This window comes from Macrosteles quadrilineatus, unplaced genomic scaffold (genome assembly GCF_028750875.1).
Source record: "Macrosteles quadrilineatus isolate MER2022 unplaced genomic scaffold, UCM_ALF_1.0 Scaffold_9__3_contigs__length_116548681, whole genome shotgun sequence".
NCBI lineage: Eukaryota > Metazoa > Arthropoda > Insecta > Hemiptera > Cicadellidae > Macrosteles > Macrosteles quadrilineatus.
In genome coordinates, this window is record NW_026542602.1 from 100,579,875 (window position 1) to 100,598,214 (window position 18,340).

The 18,340-nt window shown below is 35.0% G+C and overlaps 1 protein-coding gene across 1 annotated transcript in view; it reads left to right on the top strand.

Moving 5' to 3' along the window:
• Positions 1–904: 904 nt before the first annotated feature.
• LOC129002091 (tyrosine-protein phosphatase Lar-like) overlaps positions 905–18,340 on the top strand; it is a 591,085-nt gene continuing 573,649 nt past the window's right edge. The window contains exons 1-2 of the mRNA XM_054429628.1: positions 905–1,059; positions 2,757–2,830. The gene's annotated coding sequence lies outside the window, so the exon portion shown is untranslated. The remainder of the gene's footprint in view (positions 1,060–2,756; positions 2,831–18,340) is intronic.

Consider the following 18,340-nt stretch of genomic DNA (forward strand, 5'->3'; position numbering starts at 1 on the left):
TCAACCCTGTAAAAATGGTGTTATACCGTAAACAAATAAATAAATAAATGACGTTACTGGCATGATTTCAACAATAATTGTCGAATTATTATTAATTGGAATTATTCCATTTTAAGCAATGTTAAATAAGTTTTACTATAGTAATGTTTATTTTCGGGCCAGTAACATAATTTGTTTTCAGATCCATACCGGGTCTGTTCAAGTATTCGTGATCCATACCGTGTCTTAGTATATTTCTCATCCTTATGAAACAGGAAGCCTATTTTATTGTTAGTTCTGTCCGGTGCACTGTAGGAGTAGTTTGTTTACAATTTTTTTCTTGTTATTTAAGTAATTCAAAACCTCGTTTAGTAACATAAAACAAACTAATCATAAACAATAACTTGTCCCCTATTTATACAACCAAACAGTAAAGCACAAATCATTAAATTAATCCTAAAATAATAGAAGCAAAATTTCTTCAACAAACGCAATAAGTGTCACCGGACTTGAACTAGACACGAACAACGCTTCAAGATTTACAAACAATGGTCAGAGAAGTTTACTTGTGTTGGTATGTCTATGTTCTAGTACGAGTTATAAACTGAGTAAAGTCACAGATAATTGGTTCCTTAGTCTATGGTACTTTTTATGGTACAGTACAGTACCAATATTTATTGGTTTTGTTTGACAATGAAGCTGTTAGCCCATTTGACAACAAAAAAGTTAAATTCAAAAATTTCTAAATAGAGGGTCAAACGGGGTCAATAATTAATTTTGATCGCTTTACAGCCAACAGCTGATAAGGAATGATATCAAGTCAACAATGTTCTATTGTTGTTCCACTCTCTTTTAGTTCCTCGATTCTCCGCTAGATAGTAGACTGGTATTTTACAAGAGCATTTAGTTGCTGTCAATGCGCGTGTGTGTGTGGTTTATGGATACGGTTACCATTTTGTTTACATGTCAAATTCGGTGTTTTTATTTTATAATAGACTGTAGTGATGTGTTATTTTAGTGCCCTTGGTGTATATTCTTTACTAAGTAATGGTTGTTTCAGTTACAATGTTCTTTAATTTGGTAAGTTTATATTATAATCAATTCACACAACCAAACTGCATCGATGATCGTGGGGGGCTTGGCTCAGAATGAATTTTATCAATAACGATGATAATTTAAACATTAATCGCCATCACAGTAACAATCAACACGCATTGCATCTTAACAATTGCAGTAATTCAGTTTTGATCTAACTTTATAAGAATAATTTTGCATTTAATGTCTATAATTATTAAAATGTTCATGTGTAGCACTACTTAGTGAGTGGGAGGTCTTCAGTTATGTTCTTTGGCTATTCTTCCTTTATCACTGGTATTAGTAACATAGTTTTACGGTTGAATTATCTGTATAGAACATAAGAAATACACTTAAGCCAATAATTCATAAACTTGTGTAAAATATTGTCTGCAAAGTGCAAGTCAGATTCAGCAGATACCTATTACAGGTTACAGTAGAATGCAATCCACTCTGTTTGTTATTTTATTAATTATGAGCACAAACATTTTACATAACTTAATGTGAACTTTACAAATCATCAATTTAGCTTCAAAACCAATAGGTATGCATATTTTAACTAGAGTTTCGTGTTTTTTAAGTTACGACTATGAACTATGAAGTTTTGACAGACAGCAACATAACCTCTAAGATGAGAAGTGCTCAGTATTGATTTTCTTACTTAGCCTATCCAAGACTAAACCTACTACATTCCTGTACATATTTTAAAGTTTAAAGTTCTGTGAATCTCATTTTACAAAATCGGTTGGTTTTATTTAACTTAGTTTTATTATGAACAATAAAGTTCAGCTTGAGTTGCAAAAAGTAATAACTTAAGGCTAACTTACATCTATAGGCCTAAATTGTGCTTCCAAATTTGGAGATCAAAGTTTTCATTCTAGGCCTAATTAGAAATATAACATAACACTCTTTAATAGCAAGGTGCTTCACAATAAATCATATTTTTTCAAAGTTGAATTAATTTATAGTTACAGTACGTTATCCCAGAGGTACGGTAAGCCTACGTACTACTTACTGTATCGTAAAATAAGTTAAGCTATGCAGGTGATATTATTGTCCGAAGTCGTTTTACAATTTGCATTAAGATTGTTAACTGTTCTCAGTGGTATGTACACCCAGGCATGAAAGAAATATTTAGTGGCGATAAACTGGAAATTAGGCCTAAATTTGAAAGGAAATGTCTTAAAACGATTCTAAAATTAATCCTACTCCTTCAATACGGTAGCCTATGTATGTTTGATTAATTGACACCTCGTAGCACATATTCAATCGATCAGATAGTCACAATCACATTTCAACTATTTTTAAGGTGCTTAAATCTGTTATGTTATGCAGTCTCATGTTTAGATGAATTTTGTATTGAACAATTCTATCGGGTAGTTCTCCGTCCACTGAGTTACGTCACACTTAGTTCCGGTACTGAAGGGCCCGCTTCAGTCCAGCTGCGAGAAACTGATTTTTATTATGGTTGAAACTCATTTCATCGCAAATATGTTACCTAAGTTATCCCTTTTCTAACCAAGATTTGTTGTACCTCAAGGGATGCAGACCTTTTAGGATGATAGATAACTTAAACATTTAAGATAGGCCTAAAAAGTTATTTTGGGTTAAGCACTTTATTTAGTCAAATCTTAGTAGACATGGATTAGCTCTATGCCTAAAACTTTTTAAGTTCTTTGTCATTTCACTGTTATTTGTTGCAGGGTCAGGACTGAGCGGTCGGGCACTAACAGCGAGATCTGCTCACCACAGGCTGCCCTACCTTTCTTGATTTAAGGTTAGTTTCTACATACTAGCATTGACTATACTTACTGACGTAGACATCCTATATGGACCAGCTGTCTTCATTTTTTTTTTTATTAAAAAGATCATAGGCCTAGTCGTGTGAGCCAGTCACAGAATGGTAGGCCTAGTGTCTAAATTCTGTTTTATAAATATCATATATTTGATTGCTGACATAGTTGATAGGTCATAACAGTTGCTATCTAGATCACAATAATTTGTTCCATTAAGGCCCGCCTAAACTCCTGCAGTACGCGGTCTGCGGTATGGGTATTTATACCGCCTCGAAAGATACACCGGTAGCTGTATGGTTGTGTGCCCACACTGGCACTGTACGCGGTACTACAGCGATCAGTAGATATGCTGCTAACTCAATTGACAACTGCTCTATACTGAGAATATGCATCTAGATGAAATAACGTTCAGCAAAAATAGAGCACGCAGCTTTTTTGTGGTACGGTAAGAGGGTAAATTGTACTGTGCCGGTGGCGGTATACCGCGCCAACAGTGTGGGCGATCCCATTAGCTCACGCTGTTTTAAAATACCTGACGTACTGCATACCGCGGCAGTTTGGGTGGGCCTTTAGTTAAAAAGTTTGTATGTTATATGTTACATCAGTACAATCTGTCGGTGGCTCACATCCATCCAACTACGATAATAAAAAAAAAAAAACTATGGCGAGAACTTTTACATGCGGTTGTATTGTCTATCACCTAGTCAAAGAGTTATATGGTAGGTACAGTGTTGATATCACTAGCTAGCAGCCAACAAACTTTTGGCCTTTGAGGTGTAAACTTACTTTTAGAATATTACTGTTTAGTTATAGGATGAAGATACCATACCATTAGTCAATTGTGTTCGATAGTTCCCTTTTTTGCACCTACTGTGTGTACATAATGTTCCTGGCAAATCAAGTCCAATTTTTCACTGAACCAAAATACACATCCCACTTATTTAAGGTAGGAATAACTTATTTTAATCCTGCACTCGGGTCCACTACTCTGGCTAGAATAGACTTAAATAGGTGAAGGTTTTGCGTTCATGATTTTGCAGCCCCGATCACTGATAGCGATGATTATGCCTCATTGATTGCAGGAGATATTCACAATCTCGCAGCGACCGTGGTAGCGATGATGATAATCATTATCGCAGGAGACGTTCACTATTTCATGGCGATCACGGTTGGCAATGATGATGTCCTGTGATTGCTGCCAAGATACCTATTTACAATTTTGAAGCAATCACGTGTGGAAATGATGATGTCCTGTGATTGTGGGAGATGTTTACGATTTTGTCGCGATCCGCCACTCGTGTTAATTTGGCCTAGGACCACTAGTAGGGTCTACCCTAAATGCGACACTGATTTCAGTACGGTAAGGATTATCTTTGGATACATAAAAAATACAAATAGCCTAAATAAACAATTTTAAGCACGTCTGACACGTGCAAACTTTTGCCGCACAATTCCACGTAGATCACGGAAATATAAGTATTGGGAGTATTTGAGAGGGTCTCCTAGACTTTACGATACCCTAACTCCTTAGGCCGGGGCTATAAGAGGCGGTTTTTCCGCACTAAGTTATGGGGTTCGACAACACATTGAATCAAATGAGTGTGGCCACAGGAGTCGAATTTTAGCCGCCTGGGCAGTTGGCCCGCACCATGTCGTCCCTCGACCCCATGAAGTTAAGCTGCGTTGGAGGGGATGACACAAGCAACATTATGAGAGACAACACACGATGGGGTTCGACCACGCTGTTGGAGGTATTCTTCCGACATTTGCAGGGGTTTTCAAGTTTATAGTGCTAGGCCTACACCGTACTTTGTAACACAAATGAAAGGAGAGTAATAATAAATGTCTTGCAGTCGAGATTAATTGGGGCTAAGTTAGTACTAGTAAATCAGAAAACAACAGGTAACCACGGGGTTTTATAAGTCTATACGGTAAAGTCTCTATGAATCTCTACGACTCCTTCAGGACCAGAAGTATATAACTATATAGTAATGCAAAATCTTAGATGTAAAAAAGGCAAACAATTTTATAAAAAGTGTAATTTTAAATGGTATTCAAACCTTTATCTATGGAGCGAGCATTACTGAACGCATACATATTTTTTGGAAACTACCCTTTTTTGGGTCTTATATAAGTCAAGTTTGAGCCCCAGTAAGCCTTTTTCACATCAGTAAAGCCCTTTAAACTGTTTAGTGTTAAACCTCTTCCCACAACCCATCTAAATATCTCCCGCAACATAGAAGTAAATATAAAAAGACTGAAAATAGACAAAGGTTTCTATATTTTTCATTCCTCTTTAGAAAGATATTGCACTGAATTGTATACATTGTGCTAGTGCACAAATTCTCTGATTTAAATACAAATTTGGTCTATTTAAAATCATAATTTTGGTCTATTTAAAATGTTGTGCTTAGAAAATACCCGAACGATGCTTATGGGATCGAAGTTTTAGCTAAACAAATAACTCAATTAACTATATGTAGTAGAGGTGTGAGTTGTCACGAATTGTCGCGATTCACCTTTGATTTTAAACTTGCATAATGGGGTTTTTAAACATAGCAGACTCGCTCATTGAAGAGAAACAAAGTTAAACAAGGATTGAAGTACTTTTAACTTGAAGTAAATTGATAAGATATATACTCTACACAACTACAGATACAAGCTGATTCTAGTTGTCTTTTGAAAAGTAATGAGATTAGATTGGATTTAGCTGCCAACTCACCAAAGTTTGTATATCATAGTGAAGATGAGTCACGGATGAGTGGTGAATGATGAATGAGTTGACAGCTTTGTGACTAAGATAAGCTGGTTCCTTACCCAATTATTCAAAGCCTAACAAAGACAACTTGGTCCAGTGTGAAGTGAACCATCAAATAGCCTCTGAACTTTCTCAGAATTGATAACCAAGAGAGCACTCAGCTACAGCACTCACCTGTTTAAACTTTCTAGATAAACTATAACCTTTGACTCTTTAATTCAGCATTTATCACTAAATGTAAGTGCCTACTCTTCATAATCAGTGAAACTATACTTTGGTTAATAAAGATTTTAGATGGTTGGATTTTTTTGAGACCAGTTAGTTGATTCCTTTGCAAGTTACCTTGGGGTAAGAGTTTGGAATGTTTTAGCTGTATGAAATTGAACTGTATAATAAATTTGCATATATAAAATGTTCCAATCAAGAGGTATGGTACCCTTTAAAATAAAGATAAATTTAGTTAAACGTTTTAAAATAAGTCCAAAGCTCAACAATTGAGTTATTAAAGTTTGTGTAAAGCCCTACTGTATCTATACATTTTTCATAGTTTGTATTTGGTCAGGTGTGATCATGATGTGTTGTGTCTAGTTAGTTTTGTCAAAACTGTTGTCGGTTGATTGGTATTTAACATTTCAAGCCCTTTCCACCGAACCAACAAGCAAGTTTGTGGCCACTCAGTCAAAGAGTGAATCAATAGTTTGATTTGACAGGGAAATGGTGAATATCATCGTGTATTCTCTGTGAGCCGCACGTATCTTTGAAGTCCTTTGACGGTAATGTGACTACAGTTTGGGAATGTGCAGCTTTAATGGCCTATAATAGGTTGAAAGCTTATTGATTGTCCTCACTCGGTATTAGGTTTCGGTAAATGTTGTGAGCCATGTAAAAGCCTATTGTTTCGAGATGGTATTTTGGATCTCGATCTCAGTAATCAGGTTTGATGCAATGCAGTATGCTGACATTGAGTACTTTGCCATCACTTATTGGGCTAAAAATTCACATTAAAATTGAGAACAACAAAGATTTTGAGTAGGCCTATTTTACTCACGTACAGTTTTGCAATTGCCTATCAAGGTTTTTATATCGACGATTTCTTAAAAATGTGTGTTTATGTATTAGCAAATTTCCCATATAGGGAATAAGCTATTACCGTAGTACCCATGGTAAGACTTGGACCCGGGACCGATTTTTTTTCGTTTTGAGGTCCCTAGAGGCCAAAAACACTGTCCGTTCAAATTCTTATATACAGATTGTCCCAAAGTCCCGGACCGGTTTAATATTTTCTAAACGACAACAGATAAATCAATAAGATTTTGCACATCAACACCACACCTAAAAATCTACTTTTTTAAGGAACTATTAATTTTCTGTCATATCATGGGGACAGTTGGGGACAGTCACAATTGGGGTTTTCAATTGTCCATTTGAGTTCAAATTTGCGGCATCATATTATGCTAGTAAAGACCTTTAATTTGATGTACATTTCAACCTATGCTTCTATTTAAGATTTTCTTCTGACTCCTTGTGGGACGTTTCCATGACGTGACAGAAGATTGATATTTCCTTTAAAAAAGGAAATTTTTAGGTGTGGTGTTGATGTACCAAATCTTATTGATTTATCTGTTGTCGTTTAGAAAATATTAAACCGGTCCGGGACTTTTGGGACAGTCTGTATATATGTCCATTAGCACGATAACTCGAGCAAAAATTATCCGATTTTGATGAAATTTGGTATAAAAATGTAAACCTACATTTATTGGAATGAGTTTGCAAACCAGCATGATTGGACTATGGGAACGGGAGTTTATAGGGGTTTTATGGGGCAAAAATTGGTTTTCCCATTTTTGACCCAATACATAAAAATTTAGCAATTTCTTTCCAAAGCATTTTGTAGAGCTTAAAAAAACAAATAGGTTAATTTAGTACATTGAAGCGCAAGTATGCGCCTAATCGGCCTAATGGTTACGGAGAAAATTCCAAAAAATTTTAAATTTAAAATTCCCAAGTTATTCTTATGGAGATTAAGTAAACTGTTGTAGTTTGCTTGTTTATGAACATATTTTGATCAAATTTGGAAAATGCAATCATATCCACATAAACTATAAATATTTGAAAAAAAACTTTTTTACCCTCCCTGTTGCATCAAAAGTACTGGTTAAACTAATTATATTTAAATAGGGAATAAATGTGATATTTTTTAGCAGATATTATAGAGTAAACCTAACCAGGCAAACAGCAATTCACTTAGTCTGCAGGTATTTTTAAAATGTTACGTATGTTATGATGTATTTAAGTAAGGGGTTTTAAGCCAGTAAAACAAAGAAGTAAGCAGTTTGACAAATAAATAAAATTATTTAAAATTTTTGTCATAATTCTAGGAATTAAATTTTAAATGTTTGCAGAAATATCGAATTTTTGTAGTAAAAATGGAGTACAGGTAGTAGTCTAATAATCAATAGATTTGGTAAATAACAACTGTAAATTTTTATGTATTTTATAATTTTACCAAACTACCCATCAAGCCATACAAACCCTGAATTTCACCAGTGCTATTCTTGGGTTTCAAATTATAAACCATGACTGATGAAGATTATGATATTTTTAGTAAATATTTCAATAGTAATTCATTATTGACTTAAAATGTTTTTATAAAACCACAACAATACCAGACAAAGCAAATGAATTAATTTAATTTATCATAAACTAGGTGAATTACAGACTATACATTACCTAACCATGATTTTTGTTTCTTTGTTTTATGGTGGATGGATAACATTACCTTATACTGCAATCTGCAATACCGACACGAGTTTTAGCGCTTTGGCGGTGATCGGTAGTACTACCCCCACATTTACCGCGCTCTAGCAGACGGTTTTATAAGCTCGCCTCTACCGGTGACAATATGTACCTCTGCATTGATGGTGCTGCGCCTCGCGGAGAATAAGGATACTAACCGCGCTAGTAGCAGTAGCGCCCATTCTACAAATACATCGACGTTGTAAGTGCTGCTCCTAGCCGAGAATGTAGCAACTACTTGCTCTAGCGGTCGATAACAACGTTGGTAAACAAAGAACGTTGTCATTACCTCTATGATGAGCAGTGTGGATTTTATTGTCACTCATAGTCAATATTATTTCTGCCTCCTCCACTTTGCAAACTTCCAAAGCGATTTCTTTTTGCCAAATATTGGAATGAACAGCATCTTATTTTCTTTGGTCCCTTCCACGGTTTACATTTTTATCTGCATTTAGTCAAAATCTTAAAATCTTAATTATTCCAATAATTAAATGCAAATGTTATAGCACTTTGTCAACACTTAATTGTCCCCTTATTCTAATAAATTCTACAGTTTTAGCAAATTTCCTTATAGGGGAGTAGCTATTACTGTAGATGGCACGGTAAGACCTAGGCCCGGGACCGATTTACTTTTTCATTTTGATGTCCCCAGAGGCCAAGATAATCTTGAATAAATTCGCTAACCAGTATGATCGGACCATGGGAACAGGGGGTTTTATGGGGTTAAAATTAGTTAATTTTGGACCCTCAAAACACAAAATTTTCCAATTTATCTCTGGACCTTTTTAAAGAGCTTGAAAAACAAATAGTTCAGTATATCAATGATTTGTTGTACGGTTATTGGTAACGGAGAAAATTTAAAAAATGTAAATTTAAAATTCCCATGTTAAGTCTTATGGAGAATATTGTAAAGGTTGTAGTTTGCTCGTTTATGGGTATATTTTGATCAAACTTGGCAAATGTATTTATTTTATACCTAGCTATTAATATTTTACTAAAAACACACTTTATTATGTTTCCTTGTAGCAGCAAACCTAGGTACTCGTTAAACCTAATGCTATTTAAACAGATTTAATTGGAAATCAATTCAGACAAATGGAAATTCGCTTAGTCGGCAGGTTTGCTGCAGCGGGGGTATTTTATTTAAACTGCACTACCTATACCTATGAGCCTGTGATAAATTGCTACATAGCCAAAAGTTGAATTTATTTAAGGTTGTATTTATAGTTTTAAAAACTTAGGCTTGTAAGTTTGTTACAATTTTGTAGCTTATCCCTCCACTCTCTAAAGTTTCATAGCATTTTTTTAGCTTAAGCAATTGCACAAAACATGTTTACTGGTACCTATTTTATGAAAATAATTCCTACATCTAAAGAAACAATCTTTTTTGTTGTCGTATGTTGCAATGGCTGTATTATTGTAACACAGGCCTGTTAGATTGGCCCCCACAATTCTTATAGGTACAATGGCAAACTCGCTCCCACATTGTGACAATGGAGTGGCATCCTACAATACGATTTATTCAAGGAACGGGTCCAAATCCAATTCTAGGGCGCATCTTGCCTCATACACAAAGAGTCTTTGAAGCCACAAGAAATTTGCATCCCAATGCTCTCTACTTGGAAGCTTTTTGCGTAAGTGTCAAAACAACGCCAGGGGTTGTCTGTGCTATTTCTAGTACTTGACGCGCCAACAAGTTTGTTTTTGTTTCTTTTCGTTGAACTCATTTGTAAATTAGTTTTCAAGTCGGATATGGCGTTTCTGTTAGTTATTTCCAGTGTATAGCGAGGAGAGTTGGTATGCGTAAATTATGTTTCGAGATATCTGCTCGTGTATTGTAAAAGGTTACAGATCGCTTAAAGTATATAACATGGTGATATGATTCTACTCGTCATCATCTAGCCAATCGGAGAACATTATGAAAGTGTGGAAGACGTGTATTGTATTGTAGCAACATATTAAATGCAATATAAAAACAGTGGGAAGGGAGTTAAAGTGTTTTTCCTACAGTTACCTAACAATGTACATGTTCTCTCACTGATTTGAGAAAGCAAAGTGGCCAATTCGCTCATCAGTGAGACAATGTTAACATTGTCTCACTCTAATTACTTTGTCTCACTCCAGATTTGCAACGTGAAGGCACGAAATCGTGAACGCGTAACATGCAGGCAACGTCGTATGCGCGCGAAATACGTTGGCAGCACTGGCTGTAAATCAGCTGGTCAGCTGTTGTACTGTTGTATTTGTCACTTCACATTAAATGTTATATTAAAAGTTCACTTCTGTGTAAAAATAGGTTATGTTTCTTCGCCAATTTATTTGTTTTATGGTAACAGTAGGAAAAGTATAATGTGCATCTCGAGTTCAAAGTACAATTGCCTCACTCGAGAAACCATTCCTCACTCGCCTACGGCTCGTGAGTAAGGATTTCTCTCGAGTGAGTCAATTGCTCACTTTTCTCACTAGTTGCACAAATAACTATTGCCGTCTGAATTGTTTAATCACTCTAAACTCCAATTTCCCACATCCACTAGAAAACACTCGGTATGGATGATATTTCAAAACGAATAACGTAGGTATAATAATTTCTTTACATGTGATGTTCAGTTACAATGGTAGTGTCAAACTGCTATTTTAGTTTAAGAACATTTTTTAAAATTTTGATTCTCAATTAAACCAGTTGTGGTGGTTTTAGAGGAAGACATTTCCCCTCCACTTGACCCTAAAAATAATAGCTCAACAGCTGATAAGCAACATCCACATTAAGCGAAAACATATTGGTGGGGTCCTGTCAAATCGCCAAAATATTGTGAACGAAGTATAATAACCACGACATCCAATAGGCCCACGGCCGTACATTAGTAGTCTTGCATTCTTACACTTTACTTTGTCATAATGTGGTATTTTAAGATTGTTTCTTGTTCACTTAAACACATTTCATTTACCGTCCAGATAAACCCTTGAAACCCAAAATCTCCTGTTTAGCTTCAATGCTAATCTATAAGTATTTTGACCAATTCATTGTCACTAACACTGTTAGCGAATTTCCCTATAGGGAAATGGCTATTACCGTAGGTGGCACGGTAAGACCTAGACCCGGGACCGATTTACTTTTTCATTTTGATGTCCCCAGAGGCCAAAAACACCATTCGTTCAAATTTTTATATATATGTATATATATAGACTTATGTATGTATATATATATATACGTCCGTGAACGCGATAACTTGAGTAATTTTTGTCCAATTTTGATGAAATTTGGTTTAAAGGTGTAAAGCGGGGTAAACTTGAATGAGTTCGCGAACCAGCACGATCGGACCATGGGAACTGGGCTTTACGGGGGGTTTTATGGGGTAAAAATTGGTTTTCCTACAGTTACCTAACAATGTACATGTTCTCTCACTGATTTGAGAAAGCAAAGTGGCCAATTCGCTCATCAGTGAGACAATGTTAACATTGTCTCACTCTAATTACTTTGTCTCACTCCAGATTTGCAACGTGAAGGCACGAAATAGTGAGCGCGTAACATGCAGGCAACGTCGTTAGCGCGCGAAATACGTTGGCAGCACTGGCTGTAAATCAGCTGGTCAGCTGTTGTACTGTTGTATTTGTCACTTCACATTAAATGTTATATTAAAAGTTCACTTCTGTGTAAAAATAGGTTATGTTTCTTCACCAATTTATTTGTTTTATGGTAACTGTAGGAAAAGTATAATGTGCAACTCGAGTTCAAAGTACAATTGCCTCACTCGAGAACTCGAGGAACCAATTGTAATTGGTAAGGATTTCTCTCGAGTGAGTCAATTGCTCACTTTTCTCACTAGTTGCACAAATAACTATTTTCTCACTTTTGACCCTCAAAAAACAAAATTTCCCGATTTCTCTTTAGACATTTTTAAAGAGCTTAAAAAAACAAATAATTTAGTACATAAAAGTATTTTTGTTCGATTATTAGTAACGGAGAAAATTAAAAAAAATTGTAAATTTAAAATTCTTATGTTATTCTTATGTTATTCTTATGGAGAAAATTGTCAAATGTTGTAGTTTGTTTGTTTATAGATATATTTTGATCAAACTTGGCAAATTTATTTATTTTGTACTAAGCTATCAATATTTTACTCAAAAACACACTTTATTAGTTTCCTTGTAGCAGCAAACCTAGGTACTCGTTAAACCTAATGTTATTAAAATATATTTAACTGAAAATCAATTCAGACAAATGGAAATTCGCTTAGTCGGCAGGTTTGCTGCGGCGGGGGTATTTTAAACTTGGTCTTGGATTAAAATTTACTAGAACTGTTACTAGACGCACGATGACAGCAACAATAAACCAACCCGGTTTACCAAACTATAAACAGTATAAATCCCTAGAAGACAATAAACTTAAGAACCAATCAGTTTTATACTCCAAGGATATGATTGTCCAGCAAAGTTCTGAGTCTATAAAACTATACAGCCCGATGTGTAACTCACTCACTCACTGATCAGGTATACTAATGTTTGGGCACTTCTAGAAGGGCTAGGGAGTTGAAATTTGGCACGCTTGTAGTTCTTGGGCCCAAACCCCCGGGAAAATCCCGAAAAGTCGAATTTTTTTATTTCAACCCCCTCTAAATTAAGAGTTTCACCCCCATGTTATTCTTATGGAAAATAACATTGAAAAATACCGACTTTCATACGCTCATCTGAACCGTTTAGAAACGTGCTAGAGACTTGAAATTTGGTAGTAACGTAGTATGGTATCTTATATTTACGGGGAAATTTACGGGGAAATTTGCGAAAGTCCCATTTTCAAATTTTAACCCACCCAAAAATCCAAAATGGCGGACCTCTGAAAACGAAAAAAACACATTTTTTCAACCGGATGTAGCTCGAAAACGGTAAGAGATAGAAAAAATTTGAAAGAATCTTAGCGAAAGGAAATTAAATTTTCTACAAAACCCTCTTAGGTGTTTTCCGAAAATCGCACTCCTTCACCTTCAAAAAACGCCCTACCTTCAAAATTTAGTAAATTCCTTTCAAATTTTTAATGGTTTTCGCTACTTTTTTAGCTTAGGTAAATTATTTATGCAAATATTATTAATGCTTTGTCTTTTGCTTGGTTCATTTAAAATTTTTGTGACTTAATGTTTTTTCGTAACTATACCCCTTGACCCCCAAAACTTAGGTTTAAAGTCGAGATTTTACAACTTTTACGAGCCCCATGTTATTCTTATGGGGAATAACATTGAATGTGGCCGACTTTGGTGTGCTCATCTGAACAGTTTAGAAACGTGCTAGAGACTTGAAATTTGGTAGTATTGTAGTTTGGGATCTTAAATTAACGGTTAAGTTTGCGAAAGTCCGATTTTAAAATTTTAACCTCCCCGAAAATCCAAAATGGCGGACATCTAAAGACGACAAAACACGTTTTTTTAACGGTTTTAACTCGAAAACGTTAAGAGCTAGATTTTAAAGGATTTTACCGGTCAGGAATTTAATTTTCTACAAGACACGATTATTTGTTTTTCGAAAATCACACTCCTTCACCTTAAAAAACGTCTTAGTTCCAAAAAATTACTAATTTTCTTTCAAATCTTCATCAGTTTTCGCTATTTTTTCCTACCTACGTAATTTCTTTTGCAAATGTTATTAATGCTTTATATTTAACTTAGCTTACTTTGAATTGTACTCATTACAGCTTTTTTGGCAACTTAACTCCTTGACCCCGAAAACTTAAGTTTAATGTCGAAATTTGAAAGTGTTTTACCACTTTTACGAGGCCCATGTTACTTTTATGGGGAATAACTATGAAATTTAAAGACTTTGTAATGATCATCTGATTCGTTTAGGAATGTTATAGAGACATGACATTTGTTAGTTTTGTGGAATGAGATCTTGAATTTATGGTGAAACTTTCAAAAATCATTTTTTCATTTTAACCCTTCCTTAAATTTAAAATGGTGGATACCTAAATACCAAAAAACACTGTTTTGTACACACAGCTATAGCTCTAAAACAGTTAGAGTTGGAAAAGATTTGAAAGATTTTCCATGACCAGAAATTAAATATTATACGAAACACTATCATGCGTTTTTCGAAAATTGCACTCCTTCACCTTCCAAAAACGACCTACATTTTTAAAATTTCTTTTAATTTTTTTCACCACGTTTTTCTACTTTAGTAGGCCTAATTCTTTAGGCAAATATTACTAATGCTTTGTATTTTACTCACTTTACTTAAAATTTTACTCTTTGAATGTTTTTTCGTAACTTTACTCCTTGACCCCCAAAACTTAGGTTTAATGCCAAAATTTGAAAAGTTTTACCACTTTTACTAGCCCCATCTTATTCTTATGGAGAACTAGCAGAGAAGCCGTCCTTCGTACGGGATTGGAATTATACTCAAGCATTGCGTTTGCAATGGGGGAGGATACAGTTTGTTAAATGTTGCTTGTTTAAATTGACGGTATACTATAGTACTATACATCTACCATAGCCATAATGTTCTACCATTTCACCTAAACAGTAGAGAAAAATAAATTATTAAAGTTTCGCAAAATACAAATTACTTTTAATGCTTTTGCATATCACAGAACCAACTTTTTAGTTGAAACAGCTTACTAAATGTTTTAACTCTCTTTAAATATGAATACTCGTAAGGTGTGGGGAACTAAAGAGCCACTGGGGCAGAGCCCGAAAGGGTTTTTGATATAAGAATATACCCCCCCCCCCCCACCAAAAAATCCAAAATGCCTGACATATAAAAAAAACACGTTTTTGTAATGGCTATAACTCAAAAATGGATATTTGAAAGAATGTTTTGCTCAGGAATTAAATGTACTACAAAACTCCCTTCGGCATTTTCCGAAAATCGCACCCCTTCACCCCTAAACAAAACCCCTTATTGAAAAAAATGGTAAATTTATTTCTATTATCTAATGGCTTTTGATACTTTTTCCTAACTAATTATTTAATTTTTCAAAAAATGTCATTGTTTTGTACTCTTCTTAGTTTCCCTTAAACATCAGTCTTCGGTATGATAAAATATTCTTTTCAGTGGTATAAAACATTTATTTCTGATCATTATTCTTGACCATCAATCATAAATAACCATCAGCAGAATGCAGGCCCAACCTCGTACAATGAGTTAAACTCAGTTAAAATAATTATTCCTTTGACATTGATATCCTCAACTTCTTTAGTTATATCCAGTTATTTGGTTTCAGTGTAACAAGGATCCAAAAAAATACAAAAGATCGTGTAACTATGATCGTGTATGTTGACTTTTGCAATCATTTAATCTAAAAAAAAAATGCGGTGAAACACCAACTTTTACATAACAAAAATTGAGTATTTTCCATGTTTTCAACTAATCTAAGATCTTTATAGCCCATTTTCCATTAGTTACAATTTTAATATAAACAGCGGTTTCAAACATTGCTGTTAATTTCGAAGTGTACACCTGTCCAAATGTAAACAAAGGTTTTCTCCATAAGGATAACAAGCATTGGAAGCCACTGGGACAGGGCCCTAATGGAATTTAAAAAGATTGTTTTGTTTTAATGGCAAATCTGCGTGCTTTGGCCTATCCAACGACAATTTAAACGTGGTGATCGGATGCGTGACAGCTTACAAACAATTATAACAAAACTCATGTTCACCTATTAAATACACAGATCATAATTTAATGTGTTCAATTATTTAAAATTTTTGAAAGTTTATAGCTAGAATCTAATAGGTTAATTGTGGCAGTTATTTAAAATTGGAAAATCATGTAGATTGAACACAGACTTCAATTTACTAAAATACCACTATTTTATCTTATTTATACAGCTAAATAAGTGTATGTAAGCTACTACTGACAATGTTTAATGTTTCATGTGCTTTACGCCTGTTGTAGGAATATTTTCTTTCGTGGTATTACGGATAGATAAATATTGTGCCTTGCCGATTAGAGCATTATCTATATATTAATTACGTAAGGCGTTTCTTTGAATAAAAGTTGTAGGTGACTGGGATGTCGTAGAACGACGGGAGAGGGCTAAAAAAATGAAGGTATCTTTCCGGTGATGGTGAGAAAAACAGTAGAATTCCCAACATTTAAACATAAAATTAGATGAAATGTAAAATTCCCTCCATAAGAATTGCATTGGAAGCTACACAGCAGATTTTCGTTTACTTTCATATAGTTGAATAGCGCTATATTTCCAAGCCAGTGCTCAATACACGCAGTTAGTTTACTTATTAGCCAGTTAACTCTGCAATGTGCTATATTAAAACCAAGGATAACGTTAATCTTTAATTGAGACTTTTTGAAAACCAAAAACAAAACCTACGCTTTTTGTATCAACCGTCAATATTGGCTTCGACAACTGGGAAACAGATGCCTAAAACCATAAAATATTACTCAATGTGGCTAAAAAAACTGTTCATTTTGCATAGTACTAATTCACTTCCCTAAAGTTTCATCACGAACGGATGGTCGTATAGTAATGCATAAAGGACAAACATTGGATTTCATATTTATAGGTTGTTGTAACATATATGAATAAAATTATATATGAAATTCGTCTATTTGCCTGGTATAATTTCGATAACGAGGATCTGATACAATTTTGACATTGAACTATATACACTGTTTTTTAACAAAATTGTCGCGTATCCATTCCCAGAGGAGAGGGGGTAAGTGTCCACGTCAGTACCCCCTCCATGGTAGTAGAAGGGGTAGCTTTCATCGCGACGCCGACGCCTCATTTCTTGCTCAGCTACGTTCCTTGTCGGTTCATACTCCCGCCTGGTCCTTCCTTTGCTTTCGAAAAAAATCGTTTGTTTTCTCAAGTTTAGCTGAATTTTGCTGGATTTGAATCTCCAGTGCTCTTATGCAGCATTTGAGACTACTGTGTGGTTTTAATTTGTCAGTTTTTCGTCCGTTAGTTATTAATTTCTAGTTTGAAGTTTTCACTGACTGGTTGAAAAACTTGTTGTTAGTGACTTGAATAGCTTTATCGTTTTATTAGTTCTTATTTATACTTTGGTTTACTGACTACTACTAAAATTAGTAGCCAGTAGTCTTATTTCTTTTTAGTTAATAATTTAGTAGGTTTAGTGGTTTAGTAGCTGGCTTTTAATTCCATCATCTATAGATTTAGTAGTCAGTGGTCTCATTTCTTGTCAGGTGATAATCGAGTAGTTTTACTTGTTGAGTAGTTTTAGTTCCATCATTTATATTTAGCTGTTTTGTTGCTGGTGCCGTATAGTATAAGTTGTTTTTCGTTTTTGTCGTATAGGCCCAGGGACATTTGTTAACTTAATCCTGAGTAGGTTACGTATTTATTCAGCCTAACGTATAATTTATTGCTGTATTTATTGCTTTACTCAAGTATAAATATGGCATTTACATGTGTTGCTAGTGGATCATTTAATCAAGGTGATCCGAGGTTTACCTACAGCAGAAACGCCCAATGTGTAGCGAACTCTGCCTGTGCCATCGCTTGGAAGTCTCTTGGAAATGAATTCTCTACTTCTGCAATTGACTCCATACTCATAAGTGGCGATACTTTGTATAGGTCATTGCGTAGTGAAGATTGTGTTGGTGGCAATAGGTTTTTGTTCCCTGATGAAATTCCACATGAGTTTACGGTTGCTGGGAATCAAGTCCATGTTGATGTGTCTTACGTATATGATGCTTTGTACCCAGTAACTCGTGATTTATTAGATGATAGCATCGTAGAGCTCGCCTGTGAGCTAGAGCTATTGTTTGTAGGAGCTACTGTGAATGTCGGGTTTTTATTTACTGGGTTGAACGTGACTGTTGGCTTTTGGCGCAGCCAAGATAAATACTTTTTGTTTGATCCACATGCAGTAAATGAACAGCGTCAGCATGACATCAGTATCAGGGGCAACAACTTGGCTCGACTCTTTGCGTGTGATAGCTACATATCTTTAGCGTCCCTACT